Raw genomic sequence first — 25,635 nt, 5'->3', positions numbered from 1 at the left:
CGCCGTTATTTACATCTGTGACCTTGAATGTGCATTATCCTTGTTATTAAAGGGGATGAGTAAAGTTGTCAGTTATCTATCTATCATCATCATCAAACAATCAAGCATATTGAGCGAAAATATATTGGGATAATGAGCATTTGCTGACCAAACTATGATGAAATATAACCACGTTTTTGTCAGCAAAAAAAAGAGCAGACCAATGAAACTTGACTCCTGACTTCAGTTTGGAGGGGAGCCAATAATATGGACAAATTTTACTTTGGATTATACAATATGAAAACAAAAGTTAGATACCAAATAGAAGAATGCTGTATGATGAAGAATGACATTCAGTCTGTGTCACTAACAAAGAATCTACTGAGGAAGTTTTACATGAAGAAGAATTACATGAAAACTTTTTGTCAACAATACTAAAACTAGCAATTTCATATGATTAAAAAAAAATTCAGAATTGGCTGTCTGTATTAACGTTGAGCCTGAGGGGAGTTTGTATGGGTTCAAGTGAAAATCAAACTCTTTGTCATATAAATGTACACCGAGGAATGTAAGGCCACGTTCAGACTGTCAGCCCAAATCCGATTTTTAGCTCATCCAGATTGAAACTGGATGGCTCTTTTGTAGTCTGAACAGTCACAAATCACATGAAATCCGATTTTTGCAAATCTGATCGAAACCACATTCGGGAGGTAGTTTCAGATCGCATTTGGACAGATGCGTCTGAGTCTGAACAGCTCCAAACACTCAGATCGGTTTTGACTGTCTGTGACGTCACTCTACTCTACACTACGCACGCTGGATGACGCCTCCGCGCCGACGTCGTTGCTACAGCAACCTGTCAGATCGGTCAATTGATGTGGCCCAGTCTGAACAGAGTCAGATCCGATTTGGACACTTGCTAAAAACAGTGTGGACAGTCAGCCCTAAAAATCGCATTTGAGAAGGAATCTGATTTGAATCAGATTCGCCTGCAGTGTGAACGCGACCTAAATGAGTCACAGGCGACTGCACAATGTGTGCTGAGGATGTCTGCCACCTCTGAGTTGTATAGCTTTGACATATTTTAACCTTTAAGAACATCTATTATTATTGACACGTACAATCCCAATTCAACCATGTAAGCTTGAATATCTGCATTATCTATCCATATCTATATCTATAGCTATCTATATGTGTGTGTGTGTGTGTGTGTGTGTGTGTGTGTGTGTGCATATATATACACACATGTATAATTATATCTATAGACAGTCCCAGGGAGAAGAAAACAAGGCCACTGAATGTGGGCAGAGCAAGCTTTGATGACTAACCTCGCTCCCCTTCATCCTGTCTCATCCTCTCTCTCCATCTGCCTTGCTTCTTCCACCCTCAAGCATCTCTCTCGCTGCTAATCACTCACATGTAAGTATTTATAACATACTATTTGGCCTGTTCCCTGCTGCTTCTTGTTTACTCGGGTCTCGTTCACTCATTGGCTGAAGGTTAGCCATGGTGTGCTGCTGCCTAAGACCAGCTGGGACAAACACTGTCCTGAGTTCAGTTTGATAATGTCGCTTAAACAATTACACAGAGAAATCTTGGGCCCGTGAAATGTGGTCATGGCAAAGAGTATGAATTTTTGTCACTTCCCAGCACTCCAAGGGCATGTATCTGTAATAGACACTGTTAACATATATAATGAGGAAGCCAGTGTGACTTACAGAGGCCTAAGTATGGCTATGTTACAGATGCACTTGGCAATTTTGCATGATGGCAGTTTTATATGGCAATGGCAGGTACTGTATCTGTGTGAATTTTGAGGACTTCATTACCTAGAAATCCTGCAAAAAGTTGCAACGAGGCGGCACCCTGGTACCTCACTGGATAAGAGTGCGTAACACTTGTCAAGGCAGAGTCCTGACCGCTGGATCCCGGGTTCAAATCCCACCTCAGGCCATTTGCTGCATGTCATCCCCTCTCTCTCCTCTACCTTTTCTGCCTCTCTCTGTACTGTGACTGTCCAATAAAGCAGAAATGACAAAAAATAATCTTAAATCTCTTTGGATAGAGCACACATCTGGACTTCAGCCTGCACAGGTAGCTGTGGTTATTTTCAGCGTGTTCCTGATTTTTCTACATCTTCTCCATCAAGGGGAATGAAAGTTCATGTTTCTGCTAATCTTCTCCCAAAGCAAGCAATCGAATTTTAGCACTCCCAATATCATTTTTCTTTTTTCCATTCCCTCCAAAATGAACTTTCAGAGACTTTAATTTTTCCTCACATCGGTATGCCATCACCAGGGGCGCCGTATATGGGGGAAAAGTTAGGACAATTCCAAGGGCCCTTGCCTTACAGCGGCACCAAAAAATAGGTAAAAACTAATATAAATTATTAAACCATCATCAAGTAAATACATTTATATTTTTTTTTTTTCCTGGGGCCCACAATTCCTGGTGGCGCCCCTGGCCATCACCATGATAAAGTCGTCCAGATTAGTTTTCCTGAAAGCAGCAGCACTGTGGTGTTTTCAGGACTTTTTTTTATATTGGGTGGAGTGAAACAGTCTCTCCTCTGGAAAACAGTCCCTGGAGAAACATTTGCTTTACACAGCTGATGATCACTTTTGTGGTTTATGAATAGCAACAACTGTTAGCTGCAGAAGCAGAACATTATAAGGTGGCAGTTTCAACTGAAAATGCTCATTTGAAAATCAAGAGATTTTTGACCATATAAATTTTGACTGTATGAGTGAAACTCATAGTTCTCTTGGGAAACATTAAAAAAAAATAAATTAAAATAAAAATTGAGGGATTTTGATTCAATGTTGTGAAATCTTTAGTACCCCTGCATAATTTGCAAAATAGTTTGTTGCAATTTAAAATGTGTGGAAATTGTTTTAAATGGGCCAAACATTCACAATCACAGGTCTGGTCCTTTATGTCCAACTGTTTCCATTCCAGCTACATTTCCAAAATGGCTGCCCGTAAGACAGGAGTGACCACTTTTCTCAACTACATTGCTGTGGAGTGTGTGCAGTGACATCCCTAAAGGCACAGGGCCGCCAGATGCCTGCAGGCTCACTGATCTGAAATCAGTCGCCGTCTCTGTCCTGATCCGCCTCCCACACAAATTGGTTCCCTCTGTGCACATGTATCCGGCCACAGGATACAAATAGCTAGATGCAGCTCCCTGTAATGACATATAGTGGACAAAAAAGGCTAGAATTATGGAGGGAGGAAAAAAATCACTACTTTCATCTCGCCTGCTGGGGCTGTCGTGCTCTGAAAAAGCCTCTGGTAGGGAATTAGAAATTGCAACTATCCCGGTGGGGAAGGGAATGCAGGAGAGGACAAGCACATACATGCACATACACATGAGCCCTGTGACGCCCCCGGCTACGTGCAGGGGGTTACCTTTCAAACACTACAATCTGGAATGTTTTCGACCTCAAGGCCCCGCACTATTTCATGTCACTAATATTGGGTGACTCAAGGTCAGCAAATGAACGGGAATGTTAAGTGAGACACTGAAGCCAGGTTTTTTTTTTTTTTTTCCTGAAACCATCTGTACTTCATTTTGTATACATGCTGTGCTTTGCTTAGGCAGATGAAACATTTTCAACCTCAGAATCATCCTCATCGTCAAAAGACAAAACAAAATAGCAGCAAACACTCATGTAAAGTGGAAAAAGGAGGGGGGAAAAAGAAAAACTGACAGAAATAACTACATTAGAGCTTACCATTGATCCCAACAAATGATGCAACCCCATTCTGCTTGCATAACATCTGAGACATTTACTGCTTATGAAGCAAAATCACATTCGTGGGGGAACATGGAAGCCTTGCAATACAATCAGCTGTTCACAGCTTGTCTGTAAGTCGAGGTTTCTCTAGTCACTCATCTCTATAGGAAATGAATGGACTTCTTTTGCTGATCTTGTTGCCTATAGCAGAAATGTGGCGCAACACTGGACTGTATTGCTTTGTGGCACTGCATTCTGCCTTGGTACAAACATACGTCTGTGTAACCCAATCTGTGCTATTTATACTGGGTGGGTGAATGAGGTGAGCGAGGAGGACTCATTCAGGATTTTAAAGGGAGTCTGGCTGCAATTAGGCCCTTCAGGTGTGGAGTTTTACACCACTCATTCATGGAAAAAGGGAGGCCTAACATCAGGACTACTTTTTGGCGGAACAGAGGCCTTCTCTGTCTCAACATCTGGACTGAAGCAAAATGGAGGTCAGGCAAAAAAAAAAAAAAAAAAAAAAAAAAAAAAAAAAGGGCATCAGCCTGGGCCTCTAGCCGGGGCAGGTAATGCAAAGTTCAAGAGGAAATGGAGTTCAAGGATGTGGAAGGGCTTTGCTGTGTCTGCAGACGTGTTCTTCTGTTTTGTCCTGGTACACAGTTTGCATGAAGCACAGGGATACAAGACCAGTGTGCTGCTGTGTTGAAAGGGTACTGCCAGTCAAACTATACAAACTACTTCTAACATATGACTATTTATGAAAACCATGTTGGATGACTCAGAAATGCTTTGTAGTCAAAGTAAAAACAAGACTGCTTTTTGAGTTCCTGTGAAGCTGACATTTGAAAAACTGACATTTTCAGCCATGGATGACGATATACAATAAACTAAAATGTAGTTCTGTTATTATTTTATTGTTCTTCAGTGGATCATGGATGGCATTATGTAACTCCAACAACAATTTAAGATCTTTGATCTATGAACAAAAATTTGACTGATATATGCTGTAAATTCAATTGCAAAATGCTCATCAGGGTGTACAGTTGTCAGTCTAATTATCAGTAACAGTGCCCAGGTGTATGAATGTCATTGGGGATTATTGCACAGATTGTCCTGCCTGCTGTGTCAACTGATTTTCTTTAATTTCACAGAATTCAGCTGTTTGTCTATGATCCAAAGTGATGTCTGTAATGCCTGTCCATGCCTGTATATCTATAACGCCTAGGTCTGTCTAAAGGAGAGAGAAAAAAATACATTTTGAAAGTTTAATATCACTTTGCAAGCGTTCCTGTTCAAAATTAAAATGCACATATGATTACCTAGTGCACGTGGACAATAGTTTTGTTAAAATTCAAATTCCTGCCAATATCCAGCACTCATTAATTATGAGAGGTTGAGAGGAACATAACACCTGTACTGAACTACATAACAGCAAGAGGCTAACTGAAATATAAAGTATTTCAAAATGGTTGAATTATCCTATTCATTTATCCTAGTGTTAAGTATTATAATTCTCCTTCCATAAACAAATGAATATAGTAGGTAGAAAAGCTATGGTTTAAAGAGTGGGTTTAAAGAGAGTGGATGCAGGCGCTTCTTTGCCAAGAGCTGCAATGTAGCTGAGTAGTGAAATTTTGATGTTCAAAAAACTTTTCAAGAAGTTTAACACAAATGGTATCTATATCAAAGGTGTAGCCCCACTGAGAGTGTATAATAATAAGGAAAAAGAGATGACCTTGCTTTGCTGCACTGCTATACTACCTAGTCATGGATTTATTAACTTTCACATCAAAATTTCAACCCCACTGAGTCTTTGCCAGGACACTGTGAAAAGAGCAATTATTGCTATGTACATATAATCTCTTGTCTGTCAATCTCCACACTCATGTTAGTCATGATTATGCACTGACACACAGAGGTGGAGTCAGTAGAGAGGGAAACACAGGAAAATGCCCATTAAAATACAAAGGTATTTGAAAATTTCAAATCAAATATTTGTATTGTCTCATCATAATTCCCTCACAGGGAATTATGGTTTAATGTCCCAGTTGTCATGCAGTTCATTTGGCTGTGGAGTGCTTTATGAGTTTGTTAGTCACAGGTATGATAAATATTGTGTCTCAACACATATTTGTGTCAATGTCAAAACACATATAGTTTTGACATTACAAGTTAATGAAATGGAAGCTAATTTAAATTCAGGAATATTAAAAATGGTGGGATACTTGTATATTTCACCAACCTGGGATGACGTGGCTCTGGAAGTAGAGGGTGTCTGTTGGAAGGTTCCTGTTTTAATCCCCAGCTCTTCTAGGGAGCATGCCATTGAGCAAGCCATGAAAGTATGAGAGTAGTTGATTGTCTAGAAAAGCGCTTTAGAGGAGGTGCAGGTGGCATTTTTACATCATCTGATGTGCAGTAAGGCTCACAGTCACAACATCTTCTACAGCAAAAACAAGCATTTCTTCTATTTTGGGTCTAATTGCTCAGAATCAGGTTTGCAAACTAGAACAGAGCCAGCTCTTTGTTGGTTGCAAAGGCCTCAAGTTAGATAGATCGATTTTATTGTCCTTTTCAGGATAATTGTTTTCACTTGAGGCAGATTGAGGTGAAGTACAAAAAGTAAATTACAACACTTCATCATGAAATAATGCACCAATTATCACAAACTGATGATATTTAACAGCGTAGATGTATCCAAAGGCAGACTTCCCCTACATAGGCCCTTGGTGCTCCTTGATCCAGCTGAATAAACTTTTGTGTGTGTGTGTGTGTGTGTGTGTGTGTGTGTGTGTGTGTGTGTGTGTGTGTGTGTGTGTGTGTGTGTGTGTGTGTGTGTGTGTGCATACCACCACCTATTTCAGACATGATAGAAATATCTAACAATAATGTCATGGGACTAAATGCCTTGTGAACCAGCAGCTAGCCTGAGTATGCATCACTCCCCTGCAGTGCAGGAGCATAGAGCTGTCAGGTTGTGTAAGAGGCTTTGGCCTTTATCCCCCTCTAGTCTCCGGGCTCGTTCGCTTTAATCTGTCCTGCCAAGCAAGCCCAGGTCAGAACCCCTTCCTGTGAGACCGGGACTAATTCCTCCCTAAGCACCCTGGGATTTGTAGTCAGCAATCTTCTGACATCACCTTGAGGAAAAAAAAGAGCCAACTCCCAGGCCTCCCCATGCTGCGTAACATGATAAGTTTAATGAGAAAGGGAAGGGAGCCCAGTCTTTGCAACACTCCTCGCTCTCTACCCACTGCATTATTCCTCCAAGGACAATAGCACACTATTCACTTTGAACCAGTTAATTCCTAACCATAATGACCCAGCAGACATCCTCACAGATCACGCTCTTCTCTTTGGTCCTTCTCCGTGTTTTTCACATTCTAACAGGAGAGCTGTGCTAAGTGAGCAGAGTGGAGGGGGTTTTGGTGTCCATGGATGTCATTGATGAGAGCAGGTGTGGGGCCAAACTGTCATAACATGCCGTGTTGGTTAGCAGTTTTAAAGGCAGAGGGAGGGGATGGGAATGGTGTGATGGGGTGGTGTATGAATGTGTGTTTGTGTGCGTGCGTGCATGATTGTGTGTTTGTGTGGAGGGGGCTGTGAAGAGTTCCCAGTGGAACTGATTATCCCCATTTTAACTTATGAGACTAGGGGTGAGCAGGAAGCAAGAGTGGAGGTGGTGGTGCTGGGGGTGGGGGTGGGGGTGGAGGGGGTGCTGTGGCTGTGAACAGCAGGCTAATTAATTACACATTGGCTTGTGGGAATATCCTGCCTAAATGCCAGTCAGGTCCCTGAGAGGCAACACACTTAACAACTTGAGCGCAGCGCACACACAGACATTGTAAACACACACACACACACGCACACACACACACACACACACACACACACACACACACACACACACCACCACCACCACCACCACCACCACCACCAGCTCCAGCAAGTAGAGGGAGCTAATAGAAAGTCTTGAATTAAATTTTAACACTCTAGCAGTGTTAATTTAGTCAATGGAAACTGTGACTAAAATATTTGTGAGAAACAGATCTAAAACTAAATTCCATGTAGTGATAGATAGATAGATAGATATACTTTATTGATCCCAACCAGGGAAATTCTGGTGTTCCAGCAGCAACAGTAGAAACATACAATAAAGTTAACTAAAAAAAGAATAAAGGCTAAAAATATACAATAGAGACTATAAAGACTAAAGACTCAAAAAATACAATAAGGGCTAACCTAAGGAAAGGAGATACGAGATGTGAAAATATACATATGGAATGAGTATGACAATATACAGATGGCGCTGAAGTATATACATGATTGTATAGATTGTATAGATAAGGAGAGTTAGTATGAAACCAGGAGACTAAGAACCAAGTGGCAGAACCTGAACGCCCGGGACTGGGACAAGGAACTAACCGCCTTGATTTAGCCTCTTAAGGAATCCACTTCCCCTCCAGTCTGAAAAACAGTGTGAGTGTATATTGACTTAGGCTGTAATATACAGATAATAAATAATAAATAAACAGTTAAGGTGCTGAGTGATGGATAATAAATACACAGTTTAGGTGCTGGGTGATGTACAATAAGTACATCAACAGCCAAACAAACAACATCCGTCCCTGGATCTACGTTCTCTAGCATCTTAGTCCAATCATATGCATGCACAATGAAAATAAAATAAATGAAAAAATGTAGCATAACTTGCAACCCTGAGATTAGCCTGATTTGCTTTCCAGTGATTATCTCTTGCATGCTACATTAACATTTCCTTAAATCGCAGCACCACATAAAGGCTCCCCTGTTAGACAGTCTATGATGGTTAAAGGTTAAAGGTTGGCCTATAAGCCAAATGACTGAATTATGACCAAACTGCAGGTACACTATGCAAAATGATCAAGGGTGAGGACTCTCTAGGCTCAACTGGCTCATCTGTTGACTTGACTTGATCCAGCGACGAGAACCATGTAGATTCAGCCATCAAACTGCATGCTTATTCCACATTTCTGTCAGCTGATTCTAAGCATCTTCATTTCAATTGACCCCCTGCAATTTTGCACTGTGCACCGTCATACTGTGTGTCAGTCATTCAGTTAATGGGCTGGCACTATATTTCTTGCTTGTGTTACATGATGTTCTCCAAACTTCAATCGACCCTCTGCAGTTTTGCAAAGTTTAGAGGGATAATTCACTCATTTAAAAAAATGATATCACAGTATATAACTTCCATCCTAGTGGTGCTCTCTTCCTCTTATTGTTACTGAGTGCTGGATACTGGCTGGATGCTCCAAATGCTAACTGTTAGCCTCCTGCCATTGAGATGGATGTCCCCCCAGCTAACATTCTGAAAAATGGCCATCTTAATCTACTCTAATTGTTAAATGAAAAAAGCTGGAGTTTTATGTTAGCCGGGGGATGTCCACCTCAATGTCAGAAGGATTTGGAGCATTTGGGGCATCCAGCCATGGAAGATAGCACCGCTACTGTCCTACAGAACAGCTACAGGGGAAGTGAAATAATATCAGTTTTGTCAAAATGGGTGAACTATCCCTTTAACCCCTCATTCTAAGATTAATGACACTTTCCGAAGAGCATGCACTGCATCAATCAAACTCACACACATTCAAGTCATGGTTTAATGCATCAGTGTTCATTGAGAATATTGAGAACATTGAGATCTCATGCAGCAAAAGACCTGGTTTGGAATCAAACCCCGGCTGGTGCAGTAAGGACTCACCCTTGATAGATGGCATGCGTGCTACCAGGTGAGCCACTGGAGTGCCCCTAATAACCTGTTTTTTAAGGCCACAGCTAATAAGTTATCCAATGAGTTCAACAAGCACAACTTACGCTATGTGCTAAGGAAAGCAAATGATTCCAGTGTTGGAAAAGAAAACCCTCTCTTCCTGCTTGTGCTGTGAGGGGGTTTGAGGAGGCTGCTGCTACTTAATCATTGTATGGAATTATGTATGAGGGCAATACTGTGGGCTGTTCATCCTAACACAGCTATAGAACATGTCAGTTGAGTTGCTATAGATGCATGTAATGTTCAGAAATCATTTGAAGAACCCATGTAAATTTTCTCTGGGTGAGATGATGCCATTTGCAATATGCAAAACCAATTATAACCATAATTCTGGGATAGATGTTGCATGTAACATCACACTTTCCTCTTACCTGCCCCCGGCAAGCCCCAAAACATGCTGTCATGTGGTATTATACATCCCATGTTCGTGGGTGGGTATTTATGTGTGCACGTGAAAGTGTTTGGCTCTATTGGTAGCCTCAAAGTCTGGATGTTTCTTACAGGTCCCACCCAACCCCCACCCCGCACACACACACACACACACACACACACACACACACACACACACACACACACACACACACACTAGCACTACTGCCTGGTCTCCCAGCCTTAGACTGATAAGTGTTGGTTCAATACACTCAGAGTCTGCTGTGGCTCAGTGTGTGTGTGTGTGTGTGTGTGTGTGTGTGTGAGTGTATGTGTTTGTTAATTCACAGCATCCTATCTGAGTCTTGCACGTGTTCCTTCACAATGGCAGGCAGCACAATATCAGTATGTGTGTGACTCTGCAAGTATGTTTACAGCATTTACACGTGTGTGTATTTCCAGTGAGTACATGTGTAAACTCACTTTGGTGTGTGCACTGTCCCTGTGTGTTGGTGTGAATGTGAGTATGTGAGTGTATTTCTGGCCTGTGCAAATGTTTCTTCACATTGGAAGCTCAAACAATGGAGCTGTGGGGAAACTCTTGTCATTAGAAGAGGAATGACAAGATCTTGATGAACAAAAGGCAGCATTTGAGCTTGAAATAGGATTTTAGCGTGAGCCCAGGTAGAATAACGGAGCTTTCCAATGAACTCGGACCTGGAATATGCATAGGAACGCCAGTTAAGTTGGAACTCCAAGTTGGAATTACAAAGAAGATTTAAAAAGCTCTCAGTTTGTCAAAATACACATTATGAAAGCACAATAAAATGGTGGACAAGACAGTTAATGATAAACAAATCTGCTCTCTGACTGGATTTAGATTTGATGTCAATGTGGTGTTCTCTGTATTTATTTTTCTGATGGTATAGATTCATAGCAGTGTATTCTTTTCATTTGATGAACAGACCTAGCACTAGCGGTGAAGATGAAGCTGTGGCTGGCTAACTTTAATGTCAGCGAGTCATTATCTGTCAGTGGACACTTCGACGTTTTACCATCTTCAGTTGCAACTGCATGCAGTAAGCACAGACACGGTAACCACAGATTTTTATTTTATTTATTTATTTATTTTTAATGCTTTGCTTTTTGAGAGCCCTTTCACTCCTTTTGGCGTCCTGACCACCTGAACATGCTGAAAATGCTACTGTCCACAGTGCATGTATTTTTAAAACGCTGCTTTCCTTTTTGATAATCCTCGCGTCACTTTGCTTCTTTGCTCATTGGGGAGATGCTGACCTCCACGTTCCCCATATTTTCGACTGTTTTAATTCATTTTTCCCTTTCAGTACGAGGTCAGCCTCACTGTCTGTCCATACAAATGAGTCACCCTTGTTCTTCCGCATTTTCCACATTTTCTGCAGTTTTGGACATTATGAGGGCACATGCTCGGTTAGGGTTACTGACTTTGGGTTCTTGAGTGAATAGAGACATTTCTGAAATGCCGATCATGTTGGTGGATTTTGTATTTTTAAAACTGTGAGATTAAGTTGTGTTTTCAAAAATATCAAAACTCATGCAGACGTGGCATAAGTTAAGATAAGAAAATGGATTAACACTACCATAAGTCAGTGCTTGTTCAGCTATACAAGGTCACTGATAACTAAAACACCAGCACTGGATAAAATGGAATTTCTCTCAGGCTTCCTCAGGTGTGACGTCTGGATGAGCGGTTCTCCAGAAAGCTGCAAACAGCAGTACTGGAGGCCAAGCAATCACTCCGTTCCAAACAGGCACGTTTTGAACAGGCACTGGTACCAGGATGAATCAAGCAATACATGTTCATTTAGAGCCTAGAACATGCAGAATGCACACCAGTATCACATTAGATTTGTTTTCACTGGTTAATGAAAATACAGTGATTTAGCCTACATGTTGCAGCCAAGTGAAACGTAACTGGTTGAAAATATCACAAATGCCAACCCATTCCTAACCAACTATTGTGCTCAAATTTGTCCAGACCTCCATGGTTTGAGGCAGTGCAGCTACACAAACTTACACTGTGTGTGTATATTTCTAGAATGTATCCTTTCAATCTTTACTCACATTGGAATTGGCCTTAACAATATCTGCATGTTTGTGCATGTGTGTGTGTGTGTGTGTGTGTGTGTGTGTGTGTGTGTGTGTGTGTGTGTGTGTGTGTGTATGCATGTGTCCTCATGTATGTGGACCACGGCTCCGTCCACATCAGATGAAGAGGAAAAAGAAATGAAAGGGAGTACGGAGGCAGCAAAATGGCAGAGCTCCACGGAGAGAAATCCAGCATGGACTTGGTGCAGATTCTCACCATATGTTGCTCAGAGCTTTGTCTGGTTAGACTGTGGCATTCATACACAACCCCCACATGGTTCTTAACATGCCACAGCTTCAGTGTGTGCATGTCTGCATGTGTGTAGGCGGCTTCTTGATATGAAGCGAGTTAAAGCATAAGCTATGGGATGTATATGTTTTTATTGTCAGTATATCCACGGCCAACAGAGCACTAAAACTGTCCAAGGGAGGCATGACTAGTTTTTACCATCATGCATCATTTCAGACTGAGTATCAGAAAGTTGAAAAAAGCACTGTTGGGGTTCATTTTTTTTAGTTTTATTATTTATTTTTTTATTTATTTGGGCCTGAATGAAATGGAGAAACACACCCAGGTAAGCAAGACATAACTGGCTCTATGAAGCAGTTGATGTTTGGGCAAAAATCAATTTGTACAATGAAAAATTATACAAAAGACAAAAATTAGAGTGCAACTGGAAAATGGAGTGATGCTTTAATGGGATGGTAGACCCAAGTCGCACTGGGTAATATTCTTAGTTAATATTATTCTTGAGTTCTGTCTTCATTATCCACCAAGATTTGACAGTTCCTAAAAGTCACTCACTGTAAAGTGCAGTTTTAGGGGCTGCACTTTGTATTCCAGCAGGGCTGGCTCAGCTTTAGTTCCCCTTTTAGGGTATAACAACTCAGCTTTCCAACAAAGTGGAAAATATTCTGCTTGGTGGGAGCTGAAATAACTATGGATTTCACTAGTCCTGCAAAGATATGATAGCAAACTATTAATAGCTAATATTACTTTGGAGCTCACTTAGCTTGCTACTGAAAACTTTGCACACTTGTGGGGTTGAGTCCAACTAAAGTAGCCATGTAATGAGATTTTCTAGTTTTCAACCCCAGTTGATGACTAATCTTGATAGCAACAACAATAATAATAAATTGAACATTTTTTATATTTAAGCATCCCTTTTAAGCCAGTACACGTGATCAGCAGCAAAATGGTTTCATTTTGCGATGAGTGAGCTATTGGAGTTCCAGCATTCGAATCCAGTTTGCAGATGGCCTTGTAAATCAAATGGCATATTTGTGTGACATATGCATGGATGCACAAAGATTGAGGAACTGCACTGTAATTATAATTAAGAGCAAACTTGCATACCTGGCAGATGGAACTGGATTTGCATGGAAAGGTGCTGCACGTGGCTTTACAGTGAGTTGGCAGTAGAAGTTACTCTTGAAAATAGACAGTGCCAGTTTGGTTGTTACTCAGTGTTGAAAGTGGAGAAGTTGGGAGTAGTTGGCGCTGTGTTGAAAAGAAGAGAGTGAGGGCTCCACAAGTGTTTGTACAGGGGTGGGGGTGGTTGATATGGTAAACACAGCACTATCTGGTCTCCAAATGCTGATGTGTTTTTTTCCCCTGTACAGCTTCGAAATAGTAGGAACCCAGCTAAGCCAGCATTTAGTGGAAATAATGGGATAATAGGAACTGCTCCCCTGATCCATCTTCACCTTCTATGGGAAAAAGTCTACTTTTGCCAGCAGAGTCGTATTCATCATTCAGACTGGCTTTGCCAAATACTCAGGGACTGAAGGAAGGTGAAGTTTCTTTATTTCCATTTGATCCTTCTCAAGTTGGATCTCCACCACAGAAGGTCTTTGATATCCTCCAAGAGGATGTCTCAGAGGAAGCCTTTTATGATAAGCCAATCTGGGTCGACCCTGAGAGCGATGCATGTAACTCGCCAGTAAGCCGGCCAGCATGCTCATTCTCACCCCTCTTTTTCCAAGTAGGCTGGGGTTTCCTCTTGTCTCCCTGCGTTAGGGTTCATTTACTGGAGACAGACCAGGAAGTACACTCTGTTCTCTAGTTGCGTTCTGTGTAAAATGTGGCAATGTATTCGGAAATATTCCTACTGTTTAGGCCAAGATATCCAAAGTTTTTTTTTTCTACCTCAGGGCTTCTCAAATGTTTTCTTGTCACACACAGACACAGACACACACACACACACACACACACACGCACACACACATATATGTTAGTGTCATGGCCACCCATTTAATAGTGTCTGTGACTCATATGGGAAGATAATTGTTGATTTAGTATTAAAATGCAGAACGGCCCACACTGAACATAAAAATAATGCTATCCAATGTAAAGCTGATCATAATAAGAGTAGACAAGACATATACATTTTGTAACTGGGACAGTTTCTAGTTAATTAAATTATTGTGAAATTAAACTGTTCTTCTTTTGGCTGGGGACCCCTCAAGGACTCCTGGGAGATCCCAAACCCCACTTTGGGAACTACTGCACTGCCTTATGAGGTAAATCAAAGGGTATTATTCAGTGCATACAATGCTAATGGGGCTAAATTAACTGGTATCTCAAGAAACACAAAGGCAAAGAGAGGTATTCTGATTATGGGTTATTTGTTGCTTTTCAACTAAAGGAGCAGAATGCTTTTGTAAGACTTCTTAGTTAAGAAGCATGTTCTTATCTAACAAAAGACTAAGACGTTGACAATCACCAAGCCCTTTAAAATGTTTGCTTCTTCTTCTTCTTTGTGCAAAATAAACAAAGCTACTTAACAAACAACTATCTGATAATGCAAATGTGCCTCTCTTCATGGATCACTATTATTGCCAGTCCAAGAAATCTGAACGGCCATCCCATTATGCATTATGAAAATTTCTAGAAACATCTTTCTGCAGTGGGATTTAAAAACTCCCATGGAGGAACGCGGGCTTCACATGATGTTGCATCACCGCCAAAAGAAAGGGTTAAAAAAAAAAGGTTATATCAACTAATTCTGCCTCATTGTCTTCAAAATCTGTCACCATTGCATTTATGTTTTCTTCTTTTTTGATGTTGGCTTTTCACCAGCTATTTTCATTCAGTGACCCTACCTGAAATATTTGACATTGCAACAGACACTAGCGTTGCGTCCCAAATTTTAGGCTGCACATTTTGCTCTACAAAAATGCGAGTGACAGCCCCTGTGTCACTCTCTGCGTTTGTGTAAGCATTCCTTGCATAGACTTTGAAACAGCCTCGGAGTGAGAGGTGTAACTCAGGTCCAAATGAATAAGACTCACTTAAACTAAAACAAATGTGTGCTGTATCCCTCAAAATAATTTTTAAGCTTTGTGTCATGTTGTTTTCCAGTTTATATCAACATCATTTTGGAGCAGTCCACTCCTAGTGTGACTCTCACTCTTGCGGCAGGAAAGGACTGTTTGGACCAAATGTCGTGGATGTATTACACCTACATGGAGCAACAAATACCACTACATGGGTAAGAATCCAAACTATCACTAACAATCACTATATCACAACCAGTTCTGCTCACTTTGATCAGAGGAGAGTTCAAACACACTTTCCCAAATGAGAATATGTTGACCAACAAGGTGATGAATTCTTAAAATTCCCTCAGTCTCTCAATGCATTTCCTTCAGAGTTTCCTGTGATGTCTTCTCAAGAAAATGTCCTCTGGCTATATGGGTCATACTGGCACTCTCTGTTCTTGTTGCAAGCACCTACTCAGTTAATGGTCTTCTCCACCCGTTCAGGATCTGGACCAGACTGCCTCACTGATGGTGGTGTCACCCCTGCAGCCCTTGCAAGAGCTCCAACCTCCTTGAAGAGCAAGTAGTTTCCTACATGTTGCCAAAGGGGAAAGCCAACCCTGAATACAGGGGTTGTAAATATCTCACTAATGAGAACAGAGACAGAGGGGTCAAATGCAACCGCAAACAGCTCGGCTGTACATCGGTAATACTGAACGAGTGTGCTACTCACCAGTTCATATCGACTTTAAGTTTACTCATAAATCCACCAAGAAAAAAACAAGTCTATCATTAGTACCCAAGTAGTTAGTCTGTGAAAAACAAACAAACCAAAAAAAAACCTCATTAAACATTTTAGGAGGCCAAAATAGTGTGTATTGATCCTTTGGAAGTGACTTATGAGCATTTTACCATTAATTACAGAAAACAGTTTCAAATTTGTAATGCCATCCAAAATTAATAAAAAAAGATTAATACAACATTAAAGTTTTCTGCAAATAATTTGATAGTCATTAAGCAACATTTAAAATAACATTAGGGGAGCGCGGGGTTAAACCTAACGCGGGGTTAGTTTTAACACGGACTTTTTAGGTAGTTGCACAAGGTCAACCCGCAAGTGCTTCTGGTTATTTCATCACATAATCATAAGAGAGGCCAGTGCGAATTTTGGTGGGAATTGGCTGCATTTTGGAGGAGATATGTGCACAAGTGTGTTTTACCACCATGTAAGTGAATTTCTTTACCTTTATAATTTTTTGACTACTGAACTGTGTGTGTGCATTATCGAATCCAATCTTACATCAACGTATTAAGCGTCATGTTGCCTAAAACATAGCACTGATTCAAAACATTTAGCTAACTCATAGTGAGTGCTAGACAGGTTTGAGACCAGTGACTGCACAGTGGGGTTGGTTGTAACGCAGTGTTACAACGAAGCCGCAATAAAAACAACTGCATATTTGTCACTAACATAAGAGTAACGTTAGCTCCGTAGTGTAGCTGTGTGTGCGCGTCCGTGCGCGCGCGCGTCCGTGCACGCGTGTGTGCGCACAAGGTGGAGGATGTGTGTGGATATAACGTGAGCCTCTATCATCATGGAGGAGTCTAAATAAATAAATAAATATACATATATATATATACATACCTACATATAAATACAATTAAAGATAAAGATCCAATACATAAATATAAATACTAATTACAATTATCACTCTCATTCACTTTCCAGGTTCTTGCTCCAAGAGGAAAACGCCAGATTGGGGCCATGACCTCTGGAGAGAGAGGGAGTTTAGTGACTGTGTTCCTGATAAGAGCAATAGTCAATATTATGACTGTTCACTTAAAAAAAAAAATAAATAAATAAAATTAAAAAAAATAAATATATATATATATATATATATATAATAAAAAAGGGGGGGGGGGGACTGCACCGCGGGGGGGCGGGGGACTCCACTACACCACTGATGGCCTACACAATCAGTATCCCCCAGTAGAATGTAGATGAAATTGTATTAAACTGTGTTAAACCAAACCTTTCTATAAGTGTTACAACTAAGACTCACTTCGTTACAATTAACCCCACCTGTGGGGTTAATTGTAACATTTCTCTTCTTCCACTTAGGGTGAAATTCCACGGAAATGGTAGGTTCTAGAAACAAAGTTAAAGTGTTCATTTGTAGCAGAGATGTGTATGTTGCTTGTATAAAAAAATGAGTTCTCTAACTCCTACATATCCTACATTTTTTTGCATTTGGCCTGAAACGTTAGGTTGTACCCCTCGCTCCCCTAATTCTTTAACCAATATGTTAATACACCCATGAAGAAATGACAGTTGTCTTCAGCTGTCATACAATATATAAATGGCAAACTTTCACATACATGTTACATTAATGTTTACATAGCATTACTTACAGCATTGACTAATCTTATCGACACAGTTGAAAGCTAAAAAAAAAAAAAAAGAAAAGAAAAAAGTAAACTATATAATGGTTAAAAATACAACAGTTGTCAATTATTTTTCTACATACTTACTATAAAGTGTTACTAGGGTTCATTTTAAGCTTTCAAGACCCTCAAAGTCTGCACTGCACAAACAGTGCCAAGGACTGTATTGTTAAGATTAGATCAAATTTAGAGATTTCAAAGAGTGGTTCTTCAATTCAGTGGACTGTGAAATACAGCACAGTGTTTCCTTCTGTGTGGTGGTTTCTGGTGTAAAGAGAGGGAAGAGAAAAAAAGGAGGAGGGAGGGGGGAGTGTACAGTAGCTAGCAGCAGATCTGAGGTTCAAGTAGGCAGAGGCAGGGCCACAGGAAAGGGACGCATGCCAGTATGTGTCCTTGATCAGTGCCACCATATGGCACAGTGATCTGCAAATGTCATGTGGTTGTTGCACAAGAGCACAGCATATTAACCCACTGCTCCCTAAATGAGCTAAATGATAGACATTAGACATTACACTTTACACTTTACAGGTGGATGGATGGAATTTTCTTTGTAGTGTCGTCCTCTGCGGGTGTAGCTGCAATGCCAACTCATTTCTCTAAAAGGGATGCTTTTGTTTGTGTAATGTACTTAGATATCTTCTTTGTGATAACTGCATCATCAAATGCTGAAATGTATGAAAATTTGAGATTTAAAGGGATAGTACACCCATTTAAAAAGCAAAACAAAAGCAAAACAAAAGAAATGCATGTTATCCCAGTTCCCCTCTAGCTGTTCTGTAGGACAGTAGTGGTGCTGTCTTCCTCTCATTGTTACTGAGTGCTGGATACTGGCAATGCTAACTAAAAAGCCAGAGTTTTATGATGTTCAGCAAAATTTTTACAGCTTGAAATGGCATGAGTGTTAACTATTTTAGTGTGTGGTGTAAGCCACAAGACTACCTGCCAGCTATATTAAGTCCCCAGCACTCAATAATAATGAGAGGAAGATATCATCACTATTGTCCTACATAACAGCTAGTGAAATATTATCAAATTATTTTATAGCTATATATTATTGTATTGCTATCTCTTTAATATTAGTGGTAAAGCTGGGATTTTTTTTCATGTAACTTTTCCTCATATTGTTAAGGATGCCCTGGAAAGACCCTCAAGGACCCCTGGACCTCCAGGACTTTGAAAACCACTCTTTTCAAACACACAGTTAATCATCCACTCTCACCCAACCAAACATTTAATGGACAACACTCAGCCAAGACTATGGTTTCAAAAGACTGCTGCAAATCGCATTTATGGACCTCTACATTGAACTCAGAACTAGGATAAATCCAACTTCCTACATGGAAAACCGTGAAAGAGTGCCAGTCAAGTTGCACCTCTGAATCACAGAGAACATCTTAAAACTCTGATTTTGTCATAACAAAGTGGCAGACAACACAGTCACCAATAAACAAACTTTTTATTTGACTGGATTTTTATTTAAAAACATGCCCAGGTTTGATGTAGCACTCTCTATAGTCTTTGTTTTTTAATGCCAAGAAGTATAGTCTCCCAAAGTAAAGCCAGCATCAGAATCCAGTTTGAGGGGGTTGACTGTTTACAGACAACATGCAACTTTCCATCTGTTATAATGTTACTTTCTGACCAACTGTTAGAGAGTCTGATTGTTCAACTCATCTTCTTTGGCCATTATATAGTGACTATAGGTGCAACAAGGCAGTGCTACAGGGCAGTGCAAGGAGGTAACAGTGCATAAAGTGCACAGAGGAAGGAAGAAAGCATGGAGGCAGATTTTTTTATTATTATGTGCAGGATTGCACAATTTATTAGCAGGTGTTCCCTAAAGACCTGAGTTTTTAGCCCTCTCTTAAAGACTGAGAAGGATGCTGCAAATCAAATGGTGTGTGGTAGCTCGTTCCACCACTGAGGAACCACAGAGGAGAAGAGTCTAGCTGCTGATTTGGGGCCTTGTTGTGCTGGCAGCACCAGGCGCTGCTCCATGGTGGAGAGAGAAAGGCGAGAGGGAGTGTAAACCTGAAAGATGGAGTCCAGGTCGGTAGGAGTAGTTTTGGTTGCTGCTTTGCAGGTGAGTGTCAAGGACTTGAATTCGATGCGAGCAGCAACTGGGAGCCAGTGGAGGGATCTGAACAGTGGAGTGATGTGCAGTTTTTGGCAAGTTGTATATCAGACGCAGTGCCGCGTTCTGGATCATCTGCAGAGGCTTGAGCGTTCCTGTTAGGAGCCCTGCCAGGAAGGAGTTGCAGTACTCAAGTCGTGAAATCACAAGCGCCTGTACCAGAGGTTGTGCTGCATGTTCAGACAGGTATAGTCTGAGTTTCCTAATGTTTTACCGGGCAAATCGGCATGAGCAAGCCACGGAAGCCTCATTTTCCTTAAAGGTAGTTGGTCGTCAATTATGACTCCCAGGTTTCTGGCAGATTTAGTGGGAATGAACTGTGCAGAACCCAGTTGGATACTGATCTGCTGTTGTACAGAGGGACTGGCTGAGAAGACAAGGACCTCAGTCTTTGACAACTTAAGTGAGGCAGAATCAACTGTCATTAGTGTTAGTTTGACAGCTTTTGTTGCGGAATAATACCGATAAAGTGATGCAGCTCTAGTGATGTTATAGCAAATAACAACAAGCTCCCAACCAATCATTGCTTGAACAGAACAACCTCAACTGTATAAAGTAGCAAAGTAGCATCTCAGCAAAGACTCCCATAACTCATTTTATGTGGCTATTTTCTCTGCATGAAGCATAAATATGAAGGCTGCAGTGCCCTCTTTCCCTGCCAGTTCAGTTTTCCAAATTCATACCAAGACATAAACACTGTGTGTGCATGTGTGTGTTGGTGGTTGTAGTAAGGCAATCATCTTGACACAATGGGAGCCAAGCAATGTCTCTCTATCTCTTTCTCCCTCTCCACTCCTCTCTTCCTTTAATTTGTCTCTACAGTATGTAGGTGGAGCACACCAGCAGAGACAGACTGAGAAAGAATAAAACATGAAAAATGAGAGCAATGTGGCTCAGCCATTTTGCCATCACATTGATTTACTCTCCATTAAAAAAGATTTTGTTGTTGTTGTTGCTGCTGTTTCTTCTTCAAGCACCCTTAGTTGCAATTTTACAGTTTTCTTCTTTATCTTTTTTCTCTTCCCTCACAATCCCCCTAATGGTCCTTCAGAGATCTGGTTTGCAAGCTGAAAGCGTCTTTTTCTTTCAAGTGACAATGCAAATGTCTTGGTATTCTGATGAAGCACAATATAAAGTCAGCTGAAAAGAGATGTATGGCCATTTGTTTGGAATCCAGCCTTGAGGAAATGGCACACAAGAACACCTGCAGTTCAGAGGAGTCACTTGTCAGACAGGTAGCGTTCAAATAAATATGCGGCTTTCACTGATTGTCAGTAGTAAAAGAGAACTATATCTCTTTAGAGAGAATGAAACCACGGGTCCTTCATCCTTCCTCAGGATGGTCCTTCATCCCTCCAGGAGACTTGGAGAATATACAGTATGCCAAGGAGCACTGGAGCTGTGCTGGCGGTTTGTAGCTGGCCAACATCTTACTGAGACACTTTATGTTGCTTTTTCCTTTCTTTTTCACCCATCTGCAGCTTATAAACATATTTGGTCTGTCTTAGTCAGATGTCATTGCTCAGTGTTATCGGTCAAAGAGTCCTGCTTCACACTGATCGGCTTCCCTTTTACTGCAGTAGCCCACTTTCCCACTCAAGCTGAAATTTTTCAGCTTGAGTGAACACTTCTTTGCCTCAGTTTAGAGCATTCGCCTCCATTTCCATCTGCATCCTTCCATTGACTTTGCGTGTATTCTTGGGATTTTGGGTTGAGCGGAAGGTGTCAATATGTCACAATATTTGTGTGGTGAGTTTGGTGTGTATTTCAAGGATTCAAGAATAAAGCAATTCAAAGTATGTTATTTTAATTCAGGCCAACATTAGCACAAGTAAGCACATGTATTTCTGTATAGATAGACTCATTTCAATCAGGAAAATATAAAATCAGTTCATTGACAAAATGAATGTGTTGTTTCACCCCTGCTAAACACAGTATTACCACTGTTGCACTGAGATTTGGATTGGACTCAGTTTATCTATTCAACCTTACTTCCAACTCCATTGCCTCTCTTCCCTCCTGACAGAGTCCTTGCCTAGAGGCTGGAAACACTCCAAGTGGGGGGTTGTCGTGACAGAAGAGAGCAGAAGCTCTGAGCGTCGCGGGGCAGAATGAATGACACTCAGCCACCCCAAATCCTGAGGGACTGCTGGCTCTGTCGCAGCTCTGTTCAGGAGGCCCTGACGCAGATGCTGCAACCATTCATAGCCAGAATACTAGGCTTCCAGGATGGCCCTTGGCAGACCTCAGGGGGTAGAGAGGGTGGAAATGGGTAGGCCTTCACTTCATGTACAAAAAAATGACAAGTGTGCTGAAAAACTTATTAACCTTATTTAGGACACTTTTAGCCAGAGAATCTTATCTTGGTTGATCATTTTTCTTATTTGTAAAAGCTGTGCTTTTACATGACCTCACTTGTGGGAGGATGGACATCTGGCAGTGATTCAAGTAAAATGAATGAAAAAATAAAATTGACTTTGAATCTTTGGGAAACTGCAAGAAAAGCTAGAATAGCCAAGGACATTATCAAGAACAAGGTATAATTTTTTTTTATTTTATTTTATTTATTTATTTTTAATTAAAATTCAACAGTGGATTTTAGAGATGGGCTAGGAAGTGTTTGATCACTGAAAATATTTAAAAGCCATCTCCAAAACTATTATGATCTTGCATCAATTTGTCAACCAGACACTACTTAATGAACTTGAATTGAATCAATTGAACAATAGACAGAAATATAGAGCACAGGATGCTTTACCAGTAAAATAAGTACAGACATTAGAACAGTTTCCTTTGGATATAAAAGGAAACTGGGAATTGGGGGTTTACATGACAACCAGGGATAGCGAACGGGAGGAAGCTGGGAATGTGCACAGGAATTTAGACCAAAATACGTTACATTATCTTATGTTTTCAAGGTCATTTTGGTGGAGGCTGTGACATGTTTGGAGATTATGTACATATCTATCTTCTGAGATTGCTCCAAATTATAGGCATTTTGGGATGGTGCAAAAAGAGAATAGCAACTGTAATAATACAGTTTTTAATTTAGTTGTGTTGTTTGAATGGAACCATATAATGTTAAAAAAAAAAAAAAATGCCTCTAGATATGTGTGGTAAAAAGTGGCAGTAATGTATTTGTTCACTTCAGTAGTTAAAATCATGAAAATCTTTGGATACAAAACGTAAGAAATTTGTATTGCATGGAAAATATCACTGCAGACTTGCAGCTGCAAATGGGTCCTTTCATAGAAAGATGGACTTTGAAGATTATATATATCTTGCATTTTGTATCCATTGATTGCATATGCATTGTGTTTGGAACCTACAAATTTAAAAATTACTGGAAGCTAATTCATAGCATATCTCAGGCTAATGTTAATATTAGCTAATTAGATGTGAGCTAAATTAATCCTGTTAGCAGTGTTGTTGGTAATAAAGTTATTGAATAATGTTCTGGTAAAGCCACCAAGATCCTACCAGGCAAGACTCAACTCCTCCCAAAACCAGCATTTTCATTTTTTTTCTTTCTTTTTTTTTTTTTAACAAAATCAAAAAGTCACAAGCTCATTTTCACAATTCTGTCATTAATTTTCCTCTGTCTGTCGGTTCTCCTAACATAAACAAACTCTTCTGTTGCCACCAGTTGAGCATTTATAGCTGTTGCCATGGCAGCATGACCCAAATACTTTGTGAATTGTGAATATTTTGTGAATTTGCTGTGAACCAAAGACTCAGGCTGGTTCTACCCATTCAATTGTTATGATTACATCACAGGCAATTAGTTTCATCAACACACACAAAACACTTTGAAATTCTAAAGTAGAACTAAGACACCTTCATGACTGGTATCAAAATTGTGTGATTATAATCAGTTAACAGGTGAATATAATGAAATGTCAACCACAGCCATTGAAAATGCATGTGGCACCATGGGAATAAGATAAATAGATAGATAAATAGTCTGGACGGACTTGTTGCAGGCTGGGCGGCCATGGCAGATGAGGCGGGCGTGGCCTCTGCTTCTGGAGAAGGTGCTGTAGATTGGCTTTAGCACACTGTTGAAAACAAACCTGCAGCTGTTACATGGAATAGACCTGGACTCAGGCACCTCAGCTCTCTCTCCCAGCACTGAGTCGATCTCACTTGACCACTGACCAGTGTCGCAATCACAATGGTTTTGTAACTGAAATATAACCCATGTTGACAAAAAACTTTTTACTATAATGCATACTATGAATTTATGGCATGGTGATGTATGCCAGCCTAAAAGCATAACAAACCGTATTGTGCAAATAAAACATTGTCACTTTACCCAGCGCCACATCTCTGCAGCAAACACATTCACCACTAGGGAGAGAGATATAAGACGAGAGATAGAGAGAGACGGGCATTCAGAGAAGAACAGATAAGGGGATATAAAAAGAAGGAGAGACAGCGTGATAGGCAGACAGAGACAGATGAGATACCGAGGGACAGAGAGGGAGGGAGACTGTTTTGATTCAGTGATATGCAGGCGGTTGGCTCACAGGGGAGAGCTTTGCTTCAAAGCCTGCTGGTCTGTCTGCAGCGATTTTGCTCACACTGCTGCTTCCCCTCACTCACACACACAATCAACACTCATCTGCTATCTGCAGCTTACATTCAACATTCAGCACTCACTAATATGTGAACACCAGGTTGCATTCAAATTGGCCTCTTTGCAGAATCTACATTTGTGCTATGAGAAAAAAAAAATGAATTGTTTAGATCTATAAATGAACTGTGCACTGCATTTACCTATTTAGGAGTGGCGTAGTTGCTACTCTGCATATCACTGAATTGAACTGAATTAACATGTTATTTCCTCTGGGAGATAATGAATGTGTTAGAGATGAGTGAGTGAGTGAGTGAGTGAGTGAGTGAGAGAGAGCAGGCAGTCACCGGTGCTTTTGCACAGCAGTGGTTAGTCGCAACGTGAGACAGTGGGCAGGATCAGATCCACCCTTTCTTGATGTCTATTCCAGGATGCGTTATTGTGGTTTCAGTTTTTCTTTTTTTTTTTTTTATGTTGCACAGCAGTCCATTTCTCATTTCCCATGGCTGTTTGTCCGTGGGTGAAAGCGCTTGATATAGTGCCCTGTCCTCTTTATGTGGCGTGCTGGTGGTTTTTTCATGCTTTCTGGTTGGTCCTTTGGCAAGTGCTTCACTGACTTTGGGGCCTTCCCAATGAATTGTGGGTCAGACAAGACAGGACTGGGCCACTTGTGTTACAAAACCCTGTTGGGTGAGGCCCAGCGCTGTCGGGTGGCTCGGCAGCTAGTTGCTCTCACTGTGCTCTGTAAGGCCAGATGGACACGCTGCAAAAAGATGACAAGCCTGCAAGCCTTTTTAGCTTGTATTACACTCATTAAAGGTGTCTTACAGGACCAGATCAGTGATTCTCCATATTCAGAGTAATATCTACCAATTTATAAACTTCATGTCTCTGCTAATCGTTTCCTAAAGCAAGCAGTCATATTTAGAAATATATTTACATGTCATTTTTTCTCCCCTTTATCCAGCCATTGATTTCCATTCATTCCTCTATGATATGAAAAAGAACTTTCAGAGACGTCAAACTTTCTTCACATCAGTGTTCCATCACTGTAATAAAGTCGTCCACATTAGTTTTCCTAAAAGCAGCAGCACTGTTGGGTTTTGATGACTTGAAACTGAGCGAAGTGAAATGCTTTCACCTCTAGGGGGAAACATTTGCTTTCCACAGCCAATTCTCAGTCCTGTGG

This window comes from Myripristis murdjan, chromosome 7 (assembly GCF_902150065.1).
Source record: "Myripristis murdjan chromosome 7, fMyrMur1.1, whole genome shotgun sequence".
Lineage (NCBI taxonomy): Eukaryota > Metazoa > Chordata > Actinopteri > Holocentriformes > Holocentridae > Myripristis > Myripristis murdjan.
This window is presented reverse-complemented; position numbering follows the sequence as displayed.